Genomic DNA, 12,116 nt, shown 5'->3' with positions numbered 1-12,116 from the left:
TTTGTATTCAAGAGTGGACTGTTCAGTCTTCTTTCTTACAGGTGGCATGTTCTGTACATTGCTGGATATCTTGGAAAATCAGCAATTGTGTATGCTCGGATGCTCAAGAGCAGGTTTCAAATCAAACAGCAGCTGATAATGCAGCTCAGAGAGAAGAGCTAAGTTCATCACTATACATAAGTTCATACCAGATAAGCACATGTTGCATTTATGTATCTGATGTTCACAGATACAGTTGTGGTCCCATTTTTGTTGTGAAGTAAATAATGTAATTTAATAATTTATTTGTAATCACAGAAGGTCCTCTTTCAATTTAACAGTAAGCAGATATTTGTGGCAGGTTACTTAATAGTGAGTATATATTTGTGGCAGGTTACTCATTAAAAATACAAGTAGTTTCCAAGTTCCTGTTGAGCTACAAACTTCAGTGCAATCACTCATTATGGACCAGTAAGCATAGAAAAAATACTCTACTTGACCTTTCCACCAACTCATCCTCAACTGCTTTCGTCCAACTGCATCAATTTAAATGGTCTTGCATGTGTTTTAAAAAGTCTGAGACCTTCAATTTGCAGAAACAAAGGTGAGATGAACTTTAACTGAATGTATTTGGTAAATTTTAGCCAAGAAGAGATTGATGTCATCCGTGTAATAAATATTGTTAGGTCATGAGAGGCACACATTAGGCTTCTAAGCCAAATTTATACACGGGAAAGGAGTTTCTCTGGCATCATTATCAACTCCTTGCTGCATAATTCAGGAAAGTAGGAAAGCAGTCGTCCATCAAAATGGGAGGGCAATATAGGTCATGGTATATGACAGGTCCCGCTCCAGCTGGAAACTGAGCACCTTTGAAGAATCTGGCTGACTGGCGAAGTTTAAGGCCAAGTAAAAGACACCCTTGTTGGAAAACTCATAAGAATTGAATAAATGGCTTCACTAAGGGCAAATCATGCCTGACAAATTTGGTAGCCTTTTATAACAGGGTTACAGCATTGGTGAATAAAAGAAGAGCAACTGACATCATCTAACTGGACCTATGCAAAGCATTTGACACTGTCCTGCACAACACCCTTGTCTCTAAATTGGAGAGACATGGATTTGATGGATGGACCACTCAGTGGATAAGGAATTGGCTGGATGGTAGCACTCAAAGAGTTGTGGTCAATGGCTGATGTTCAAGTAGAGAGCAGTGACAAGTTGCATTCCTCAGGTTGGTATTGGGACAGGCACTGTTGAACATCTTTGTCGGCGACATGGACAGTGGCATTGAGCGCACCCTCAGCAAGTTTGCTGACAACAACAAGCTGTGTGGTGAGATTGACGTGCTGGAGGGAAGGGATGCCATCCAGAGGGACCTTGACAGGCTTGGGAGGTGGGCCTGTGCGAACTTCATGAAGTTCAGCAAGGCCAAGTGCAAGGTCCTGCACATGGGTTGGGGCAATGCCAAGCACAAATACAGGCTGGACAATGAGTGGACTGAGAGCAGCCCTGCGTTGAAGAACTTGGGGATGTTGGTTGATGAGAAGCTCAACATGACCCAACAACATGCATTTCCAGGCCAGAAAGCCAACTGTTTCCTGGGCTGCATCAAAAGAAGCGTAACCAGCAGGTCAAGGGAGGTGATTCTCCCCCTCTACTCCACTCTTGTGAGACCCCACCTGCAGTACTGCATTCAGCTCTGGGGTCCCCAAAGTAAGAAGGACACAGACCTGTTGGAGTGAGCCCAGAGGAGGGCCACGAAGATGATCAAGGGGCTAGAGCACCTCTCCTATGAGGACAGGCTGAGAGAGTTGGGGTTGTTCAGCCTGGAGAAGAGAAGGCTCCGGGGAGACCTTACAGCAGCCTTCCAGTACCTAAAGGGGGCCTACAGGAAAGCTGGAGAAGGACATTTAATGAGGACATGTAGTGATAGGACAAGAGGTAATGGCTCTAAACTGAAAAAGGGTAGATTTAGATTAGATGTAAGGAAGAAGTTCTTCCCTGTGAGGGTGGTGAGGCACTGGGACAGGTTGCCCAGAGAGGCTGTGGCTGCCCCATCCCTGGCAGTGTTCAAGGCCAGGCTGGATGGGGCTTTGAGCAACCTGGTCTAGTGGAAGGTGTCCCTGCCCATGGCAGGGGGGTTGGAAATAGATGATCTTTCAGGTCCCTTCTAACCCAAACCATTGTATGATTCTATGATTCTATGAAACGAGCAGGAACTTTTAGCATTAATTTATCACTTAACATGGCCACTCTGACACACTGCAGAAAAGAAGCAGGGATCATCTTTAAATTCAATCTGTTGTTTATGTTAACGTATTACAATAACTGATGACAACATCTTAGGCTAACATATTATGCTGCAACCAATTTTGTAATTTTTGTCACCATGTGGGGCCTCTTTAGGATTCAAAAGAGATCTTAGAGTACAGAGGAAAGCACAAACCCAAGGCATTTCACATTTCCTGTAAGAGAAAAAACGGTTGAAATATGTAATAGGAGGAATGATAGAAAAATAACTAGAGATATGACCAAACTGAGGAAAGTGAAGTACAACCACAAAATGGAGGAGGAACTAGGGGAAGAAGCTAAGCTGGACAAAGGTAGGAACAGTAAACTGTATAGATCCTTGTGATATAGCAACTGTCACTGTGGTTGCTGACAGGAAAAGAAAAGCTGTCCAGAGAGAAAAAGAAAAAAAAAAAGACAGTCAAGAAATAAAGTTACACAGTGGAGATCAGAATGTACTAAAAACAGAACAGACATTTCAAGATACATAGACAAAAAATAAAAGGAGATCTTGTTACGGAGGCTCACACAATCAAATCCAACAGGTGTTAAAACTCAGATTTATTCTTCAGTAAGAAGTTTGTTAGAACTCCAATAACATTTGTGAACCACAGGTTCAATGATGTAAGGGGAATTAGTACTACACAGCCGACTTAAGAATTCTTAAGATTTAAAATGATGACTCAAAATGCGCATATCACTCACCTAAAAGATGAGGGCTTTCAACCTCGAGGAGTCCCGACCCAAGGGGAGAGTCCTCCACTGCAGACCCGCTGTTCTGAGGAGGACTGATTCAAAATGTTCTCCAGCAGGACCCCCTTTATACCCTTTTCGAATCTGATCTGTGGTCATTTTAATCCCTATTGAGCAAAAGGTCACGTCAGTGGCGTATCTCGATTGATCAGTTCAGTTTTCAACCCGTGGCCTCTAGAGTTTGGGTTGTTTTTCCTCTCCTCCCTGCCTGGAGAAGTTTCTTTTCCTGCTGGGAAGGCGTGTACTGCCACAGATGTTTTATGCCTGCCGTTATTATACTCTACTGTAAGCATTTTACTGCTTTTTTAGTTTAAGTGATGAGACTTACATTTAAATTTATCAGGTTGCCTTCTTTTTTCAATATAGAGCTAATATCTGACTAATGATTAAGTCTTGGCAAAAGCACCCAACTTTCCAAGTAAACACTAAAGATGATTCAAAATAATGAGAAAGAAATGTACCCTATTGGCAGAACATCAAAACTCTGGAAATTAGAGAGCTGTAGATTTTCTATCACTTTTTAATGTTCTGACAAACATTAGGAAACCTCAGCAACATGAAATCTTGCAATTTGACCACAGTGACACTGTAAAGAAGTTGACTACATCTGATCAAAGTTTACTTGCAAAAGTTAGGTTTTCCCTACTTTTAAGTCAATTAAAACCCACTCAAACTTCTATTTCATTGCAGCACGTTGTAATCTGTTATCTAGTGCCCCCCATGTGCTATACTATCAGTGACTCTCTACAGTGATTAACTTCAGAATTTGAATTAAAATGTAATTAATTTTATGCTTTACTTATTTAGCAGATATTTGGTGAAAATAAGTTAATAGCTGAAGCTTGGATTTAACCATTTTTTTAATATCAAAAGCTACTGAATGTTTTATAAACTGTGAACTATGCTCAGACAGTAATGAGCAGGAGCCCCATGAATGAGCACCATGTCTATGGGATAGAAGAGATAAAACAGGCTGATTAAGTCAATCATGGAGTTTCCAACAGTGATTGAAAGTCTCACAGTAGAAAATTATTTGCTGTAGTATTTGTGCATACCCTGATCTGCAGTTCCTTGTGATCGTAATTGTAATCTCATTCATTTTTCTGTTTATTTCTATGCACAAGAGGACTAGCATCACATGAAAGCCTGGCTGCCAGTTGTCTCTTTTTCCACATGAACTGAAGTTAGCCTCCGTGTTCTGGCAAGACACCAGCAGGGAAAATCACCTTCTGCTGACTTTGATATGGCAAATGTGCAAGGAGCAAGGCTAACATTGAAGACTTTGAGACATTCCAAAAAACTATGTGAATGGAGGCTGAACACTTTTCAAAACACAACTCAGCCATAAATATAAGGGCACCTGTAGATATTTTCATTCACATTCATCCCATGTACCTTGAAGCACTTGAGACTTTTGTTACTAGCTTTGTTATTTGCAGCTCCCTTTTAGTTGAGGAGGGAAATGGGCACTTCCAAAAGACAGTTGTTCCTATGCAAGATTTAAGTCACTTTCATCATCTTGGATATCTTCCTTGCTAAAGATTAGGCAAAATGAGTGCAGGCCAATGATGTTAAGGCATGGGCAAGACAAAATGTCACTTCTGTGAGGATGTGTGCTCAAGGCATTCCCTGATTGCAGCGTTTAGACACACTTGTGATCAAACTAACATATTTGCTGTCCTGCTCTGAGCTGCAGTGATCAAGCACAGGCCTGCCAAAAGGCCCAGTTGCATCTGCTCCTTCCCTTTTCTTTTCTTGATCTTCTCCAACACTACTCTCTTACCCTCCCAGATAAACAGCCTCCCTCCATTTCCCCTTTCCCCATTGACTGGTTTATGGCCTTAACTGGTATTCATGATATGATTGCCCTGACTGTTTTCAACTTAATTATCTTCCTTTTTCTAGCAGCCCCCTCTCACTAGATCTGTTGCTCTCTGAAGACTTTTTGTTGCCTCTGTCAATAACTTATTTGTGTAGCCACAGTGGTTGCATAGCCTTACAACTTCCAGATAAGTCAAAAGTGTACACCAGCACAGGGCATCTGCAGGAACAGCCACAAACAGTCTCTTCCCTTATCCTTAATGCAAAGCAGCCTTCCTCCCTTTTGGCAAAAGGATGTACTAATAATATAATCAAAGGCAACAGCGTAACAGTATTTATCCACATTTCATTCAGGCAATATAAAATGTATCCCTCTCTGAGAACTTTTTGTGGATCATCAGATAAATGAGATTATCCTTTTTTTTTTTTCTTGACAGCTAGCACCTGGATACACCTTGCACTTCCACTGCAGAAAGACAGTCTCCCTGGAGAGTTGCCACACCATTGCTTACTGTCTATACGCTTGCGTCAGAATTTTTTTCCCATGGCAACACATTTGATTCTCCCTGAAGGAATGCCAGCAAAGTATACTGACAATGAGGAAAGTGCAACTCTCAAATAGCCAAATATCCTATCCCAGTTTTTACTGGGATATCCTTGGAGATTCTTTTTCTAGAGTGGCTGTAACAATTCTAGGATTTCTGGGGAAAATAAAAATAAAAAAATAAAAAAATTCCCAGTGTTGTGAGTAAGTCTCAGCTGCTTTGGTAAAACCGAGAGCAGTATGAACTCTGCACAGTTCCCTCAAGTACAGTTTAGAAGACAAGGTCTGTCAAGCAGCTGCCAATATTTTTAATAAATAGCCTTTAACTTCACTCAAAGCAGTTCCACATGGCACCCTGTTAAAAAGGGGCCTCAGGAGCAAGACCCTGGAAATCCAAGAGCAAGGAAAGCCACTTCAGCCAGAGTGGGACTGTCACTGCTGCACAGGGGACAGCAGGTCTGCCAGCCTCCTCCCGTACTTCATCTCTCAGCTACCCTGCCACCTACTCCTGTCACATGTCCCACAAGCTCATTCTCTTACCCAACCACTTTATACTTCCCAATCACTTTTCCCATCTGTTACCAACTGTAAGAACCCCTGCAACAAATACGTGCTTGTTCAACAGATAATTTTAGAAAATAGTCTGACTATTGTATGAATTTTCTGCTTCATTCAATTGTATTTCCCCCAGATAAAGCCCCTTAACAAAAGCAGATTGCAGGAACCTTTTTTTTCTCTCCGTTTTCTGCCAACCTCTGGATTCAAGCTAACAGTGGATGAATGCAAGCTGAATGAATTGGTATTGCATGGCCAGACTGCCATCAATGGCAAATTGAGACTCTTTGTATCTTCATCAGTAGCATTGTTTAATTCCCCAGAATGCATAATAAAAAAATCTTTTCTGTCTTTTTTTTTTACGGAAATTACACTGCAAAAATCTTTGACTACAAAATCCACATTTGAGTCACCAGTTGTCATGGATGGAGTCATGCACTTCACTCATAAGAGCAATACAACAATATACTTTATTGATATAGAGTAGGGAGTTAATAAAGTTCAATGGTAAATGCAACAGTGGTTTAACAAGATTCGATGGCAAGCTACACTTCAGTATTTACTGCACAGAGGACAGGGTCAGATAAAACTGTCAGGGAGACCGTCCCGTCGAGTCACAAGGTTCAGAAAGGACCCCCTTGCTTTCCGAACTCCTTCTCAGAGAGGGGTCTAGGTGTGGTTGGACCCAGTCCTAGTCCCACTTGGTCAACAGTTTATGCCTAAAGGATTACATATGCACAATCAATCTTTTATATCACTTAGCTAAGATTTCAAAGTTTAGCATGCTATTAATCACTTACTGAGAATCTGTTGCACCGAGGACTCTCTCAGCCTTGAGGAGTAACCTCGGGAAGCATCCCTACTCAAGGGGAGGTCCTGGAGTGCAGCCTCCTGCCATGCAGAAGAGCCCAACGGGCCGTGAGCTGTCCACTATTGACAGAGTGAGATGATGACTTACAGTCATATTTGCATACCAGCAAGACATCTGGCCCACAGTTCCCCCAAAGTCCCATCTGTCCCCCAAAGTCCAGAGTAAGCTGGATGCAGCCATCAAAAACCCCACTGGTGGTTATGGCTTAAGCGGGGCAGGGGGATGACACCACCACACCATTTCAACTCTGACCTCCAAATTTTAAAGGAATGACCACTTAGATTGCTTGACTTTTTATTAGCTTACCCTTTTCAGGAACAAAACCCCTTATAGAGTTGGGGTTTTTCAGAAGACATTAAAGCTACAGACATCTACAACAAATATACAGAAATGTGGTATTCAAGATAGTAAAAACAGAACTTGGGAACTTTTTCCTTGTGAATGTATGATATAAGTCATAAAGACTTTTCACTAATTGGGAGTATTAGAAATGTAATAAAATATTCCTTTAATCCTTGATCTACTTATTCCTGCTTTCATTATGCACCCTAAATATTCCTTTTTATCATTTCAACCAGTTGGCATGTTTTTTTACTAGACTGATATGGATCCCCAAGTATACTACCACATACTTAAAATTTGATTACACATTTCAGGTTTAGTAAATGACTACTGAAAGAATTTTGTGATTGTATGCTAACTCTCTTTAAAAATCAATTTAATTATGCACTGACCTCATCTGGAATGCTTAGTTAGAACCTTAGCCTTAGATTAACTATAATAATCAGCAAGTTTAACTATAATAATCAGCAACAATTTTCATTTCAGGTTGACACTAATTTTTTTACTGTGTCTGCACATCAACAAATATTTAGAAACTATTAGTCATTGTGCATGATACTTTCAGGAAAGACCATTGTCAATTTTAATACGTAGCCAAATGATGTAGGTCAGGATCTGTTTTTCCTTCAGCTGATCTGACAAGGTTTCTCATCATGGTAGCAGTCTGAGTTGACAAGGCATTTAAACATGGGCATAATGTTAAGTCTAGCAGTCTGACTGAAGTCAATGACACTTTTTGAATGCTAAAGATAAGGCACATGGTGAGCTGTCTTACTCAAACAGGGCAATAGTGATTATAGCTATTAGATTTGTCATTTAAAGATGAGGAATCACCTTTGATTGAGATTTTTCAACTAGGTCTGGACAAATACCTGAAGAGCATGCTGGAAAAAAAAAAAAAAAAAGTTGAGAGTGGATGTAGATGATCAAATTAGTTTTCCAATTTTGAAATTCTTTGGTTGCATAAGATAGAGCGATGTGCGGAAGAAGGATGAGTCCAAATCAGATTAAATTCAAAATTTTGAAATATAAGCATTCTGAGGATCTAAAAATACATATATCTTTAAAAAAAAAGACCTTTGAAATACGTATAAACAGTGAAAATTTTTACATTACAGGAATATATTCTGCATCTATGAATACACATACACGTTTCCAAGCATGTACCTTAGTATTCTAGTTGGATGTACTCTATTGATTCTGTGACTTTAAAAATAAACACACTATCAGAAAAATAAACTGTTTTCATCTTTTGTCTCACATTATCCTGTCTTCTATAAAATTTATTAATTAATTTATTAAAATATTTTCTAAGCTTTCTGACTCCTCCTTTGAATCAGCTGCGTCCACTGAATCAACCTTGATCAAAAGCAACTTTGTGTTTGTCTAGATAGTAAGGGCTGCTGCACAGGATTTATTAAGCAAGAAAATGGCTATAAGCTAAAAACTGAAAAGCTACATTTTCAGTTAAAAACTGAAACTCAGTTCTTTTGAATTTCTAACAAAACTTATATCTTATTTTCCACAGTATATCAAGAAAATTTAAAGGCCATAATGATAATTCTTTTTAGCAATTTTTATGGGAAAAAAATTTATATTTTCTAATCAGCACTCCTTAAAGCTAGTGTAAATTTCAAGACAGCAGAAATTCTTTCAGCTTCTAAGACCTATGAAATACTGGAATGAGGGGAAGAACATTCAGCATAGCCAGCATGTTTTGTCCCATCTCTTTAAATCTCAAACATGGGTTAACTCACCCCTTTCAAATATGGAATATATTGGGTAACAGGGATATCCTTATTTCTTTTTTCTTTCCCAATGCTCTGCATGTAAGATTACAAATGTGTTCTGCAACAGGAAACTCACTCCTTTCCAACATTACTCTGAATCTGGACATAAGAATTAATGGTTTTAGCAAAACTTTCTTCCTTTTCCATATCAGTGCTGAAGTCTTTCATTATGGACCAGTTGCATACAAGTTCATCTCATATGAGCTGTATTGCATCTAGCTAGAGGCTGAACTAGTCTTACATAGCTATGTCTATACTAGGAAGTAATTTGGCGCAGTAGAAGATCATAGCACTTGGTATTCAGGCTATGCTATATGCAGTTTAGAGATTCTTCTTCAGATTACATTCAGTCTGGAGCGTATCTCCATGGATCACGTCTGTGCCACACAAATATCTTGAACCTACCTGAAAGCTGAGTCATTGGTTTGGACCATTTGCTCCCAAGTGGGAGCACCTTCATGCATGCCCAGACTGGAGCACTGCATTTAGACCTCTCAGAAAAGAATCAAGCTTTTGCTCACCAAAGTGCTCTGTGAGCTAAGCCAGTGCATGGGAAGCAGAGATGAGTGGGGAACCTGCTTCAAAATCTCACTACTGGTCTGTGCCGACACGGTCATGCAGATGCAGTCTATGGTCAACTACAATTCCCTTAGGATGGGATTTATTACATTCTAATTATGTCTATCCAGCTGTGTTGAATATCGAGGAAGTAAAAAATACTACTTTTAAACAACAACAACAAAGTCTAATTTTAAGGTGGTTAGAACCAGGTAAGAGGACTTGTACATTATAACTGTATTTAACCTAACAGAAGCTTCATGTTCCATAATTCTGAATATGTTTCAAAACCTGATCAAATCAATTGAAAGACTCCTACTGACTTCAGTTAGCCCAGCATCAGCAGCCCAACAGGAACTGTATTCAATTCACTTTTACCCACTATCAGTGTTTACCCACTATACAGTGTTTCTTAACACATAGCATTGATACTGTACTGCACTTTTGGAACTGTGGGTTGTCCATTGGACATTTACTTTATGTCCTTCCATAATAGGTTCATCTTTAATAGCAAAAAATGCTGTTCTTTGTAAAGTTAGTTTTGAATCCTAGTCAGATGCTTTAACATTTCTAACAGACTTGATGTTTCTACTGACACTTTTACCAGATGGAATATTTTTTAGAAATACACAGTTTATATGATTAAACTGTCCCGTAACTTTTAAGTCTATTGAGGACTAGCTTCTTAATAATATTTAACTTTGCTTCAGATTATATTGTGTCATTTGAGAGTTTTTCTCTTTGACTGCTCCTAGTGTAATTAAACCTTCCTGATACTTTGGCAAATCTTCTAGAGTTGAATCAATTGAGGCTATCAGCTCCTCTACTGGAATAGATTTGGGAACTAATGAAAATTTTAAACCTCAATTTAAGCCATTAAACTGCTTTTCACTTAATTTTAATGGCTAATATATAACTATTTTTACAGCTCTAGAATGATTAATTATAACCTGATTCAGTTTCAGATTTTAATCAACTCTTCATAGTTTTGTTTGATTATATTTTACTTACACATTCCTATGTGCCTATATAGACTACCCAAAGCCATGAAATTTTCTTAGTCAAAATGTTTCTCCATTTTCTATGCAACTTGCTCAGTCATCCAGCAATTAGTTCTGTGTTCACTGGTTTTGAATATCAACTAAAAGACTGTTCTTTGTTCAGCAAATCTGTTCTTGGAGACAGTGGTTGCACAATAAAATTAGGCTATGCCTTTATCGGTTATTCTTATCAACCAAGAACTTTCTTGTCCAGTAGTCAAAGTTAATATCTAGGCTGCAGAGTAGTACAGGCATATCTAAGTCCGTTTTAAATGAGTTAACTCACCTAGCTGGACAATAAGCTGGACATTAATAGATTTTTTCAGTGTCTTCAAAGATTTTTCAGGCTGTATTGAGCTTTGTGCTGCTGCTGCCAGACCACTCTGATCGCTCATGCAAGTTACTCTAAAGAGAGTTTGGGTGCATCTACACTATACCGCAGCTACAGAGCACACTATGATCTTACAACTTTTCTTATTTTTTTGCATATATGATGGTACAATTCAATGTCCTTGAGCACAAACATGAGTTCTTCCACAGCAGTTTTACTGGATTTTGAATAAGATCATTACACTTTGCAAATATTATTGTTTTCTTGACTGTCTTTATTCTAAGGAAATCACCACTTTCGATAGATGTTATTCAGTTACATAGGTCATGTTATAATCATCATAGGTTTAATTATCATTTGCAAATGAAATACAGTTGGGCCTCTTCATCATCATTATTACAGGTTAAACGTATTTTTGATTATAGGGGAAGAAAGTGGTGGTCTATCATTTCCATTCAGCACGGTTTTCAGTGATGAGATAAGCATAAAAATGTATGAAGGTAAAGTACTACAGAGGTGTTTTTGGAAGGGTCTAAATATTTCCTAGAAATCCTTATAAAATCAGCTTTATAAAGTAAGGGTTTGCTGTTTGCTGTTAATGTATTTTGAATTATTTTAACAACTCTTTTTAGAGTTTGAAGAAATTGTCTTTCTGTATTTTACTCATATTATACCTTCTATTCCCTTAATAGCCTTTTCGCCTACAAGTCAGCACTAACGTGCTTGAAAATTACAATATTTAAATGCACTTTAAACTCATTAATTTTCCAACGTTTAGAGTTTTATGGAAGTTCCAGTATAAAAAAATATTCAGTCCCTGAGAAGATCTTTTTCTTGATTCTTTTAAGATCTCTAGGCTACAATTCATATTATCCAGAATCTTTCGAGGTAGCTTTAGGTTGAGTGTTATGTATTGATGAATTCAGGCAGGATGAAAAGATGTCTACAAGACGTAATCAAAGCTATAAAAATCTTACTGTCAGAGGGACTTTAAACAGAGTCCATTTACTGCAGCATTTTTAAAGTGTTTATGACCAGGGTATCTAATGCAGTGACAAGAGATGTAATATAGAGGGGCTACTCAGAAAGGCAAGCACACACACTGATGCGTGCAGTTGCAATCTCAGTATTGCAACCTGAGAATTAAAAAACAGAAAAAAAGCAAGACAACATGAAGCACACAGAATTTCCTAAAGGTTTCCTAAACACAAAAGGTTTTGCTCTTCCACATGCCAGTACT

The sequence above is a fragment of the Buteo buteo genome, chromosome 28, assembly GCF_964188355.1.
Source record: "Buteo buteo chromosome 28, bButBut1.hap1.1, whole genome shotgun sequence".
NCBI classification, from domain to species: domain Eukaryota; kingdom Metazoa; phylum Chordata; class Aves; order Accipitriformes; family Accipitridae; genus Buteo; species Buteo buteo.
Note: the sequence above shows the minus strand (reverse complement) of the source record.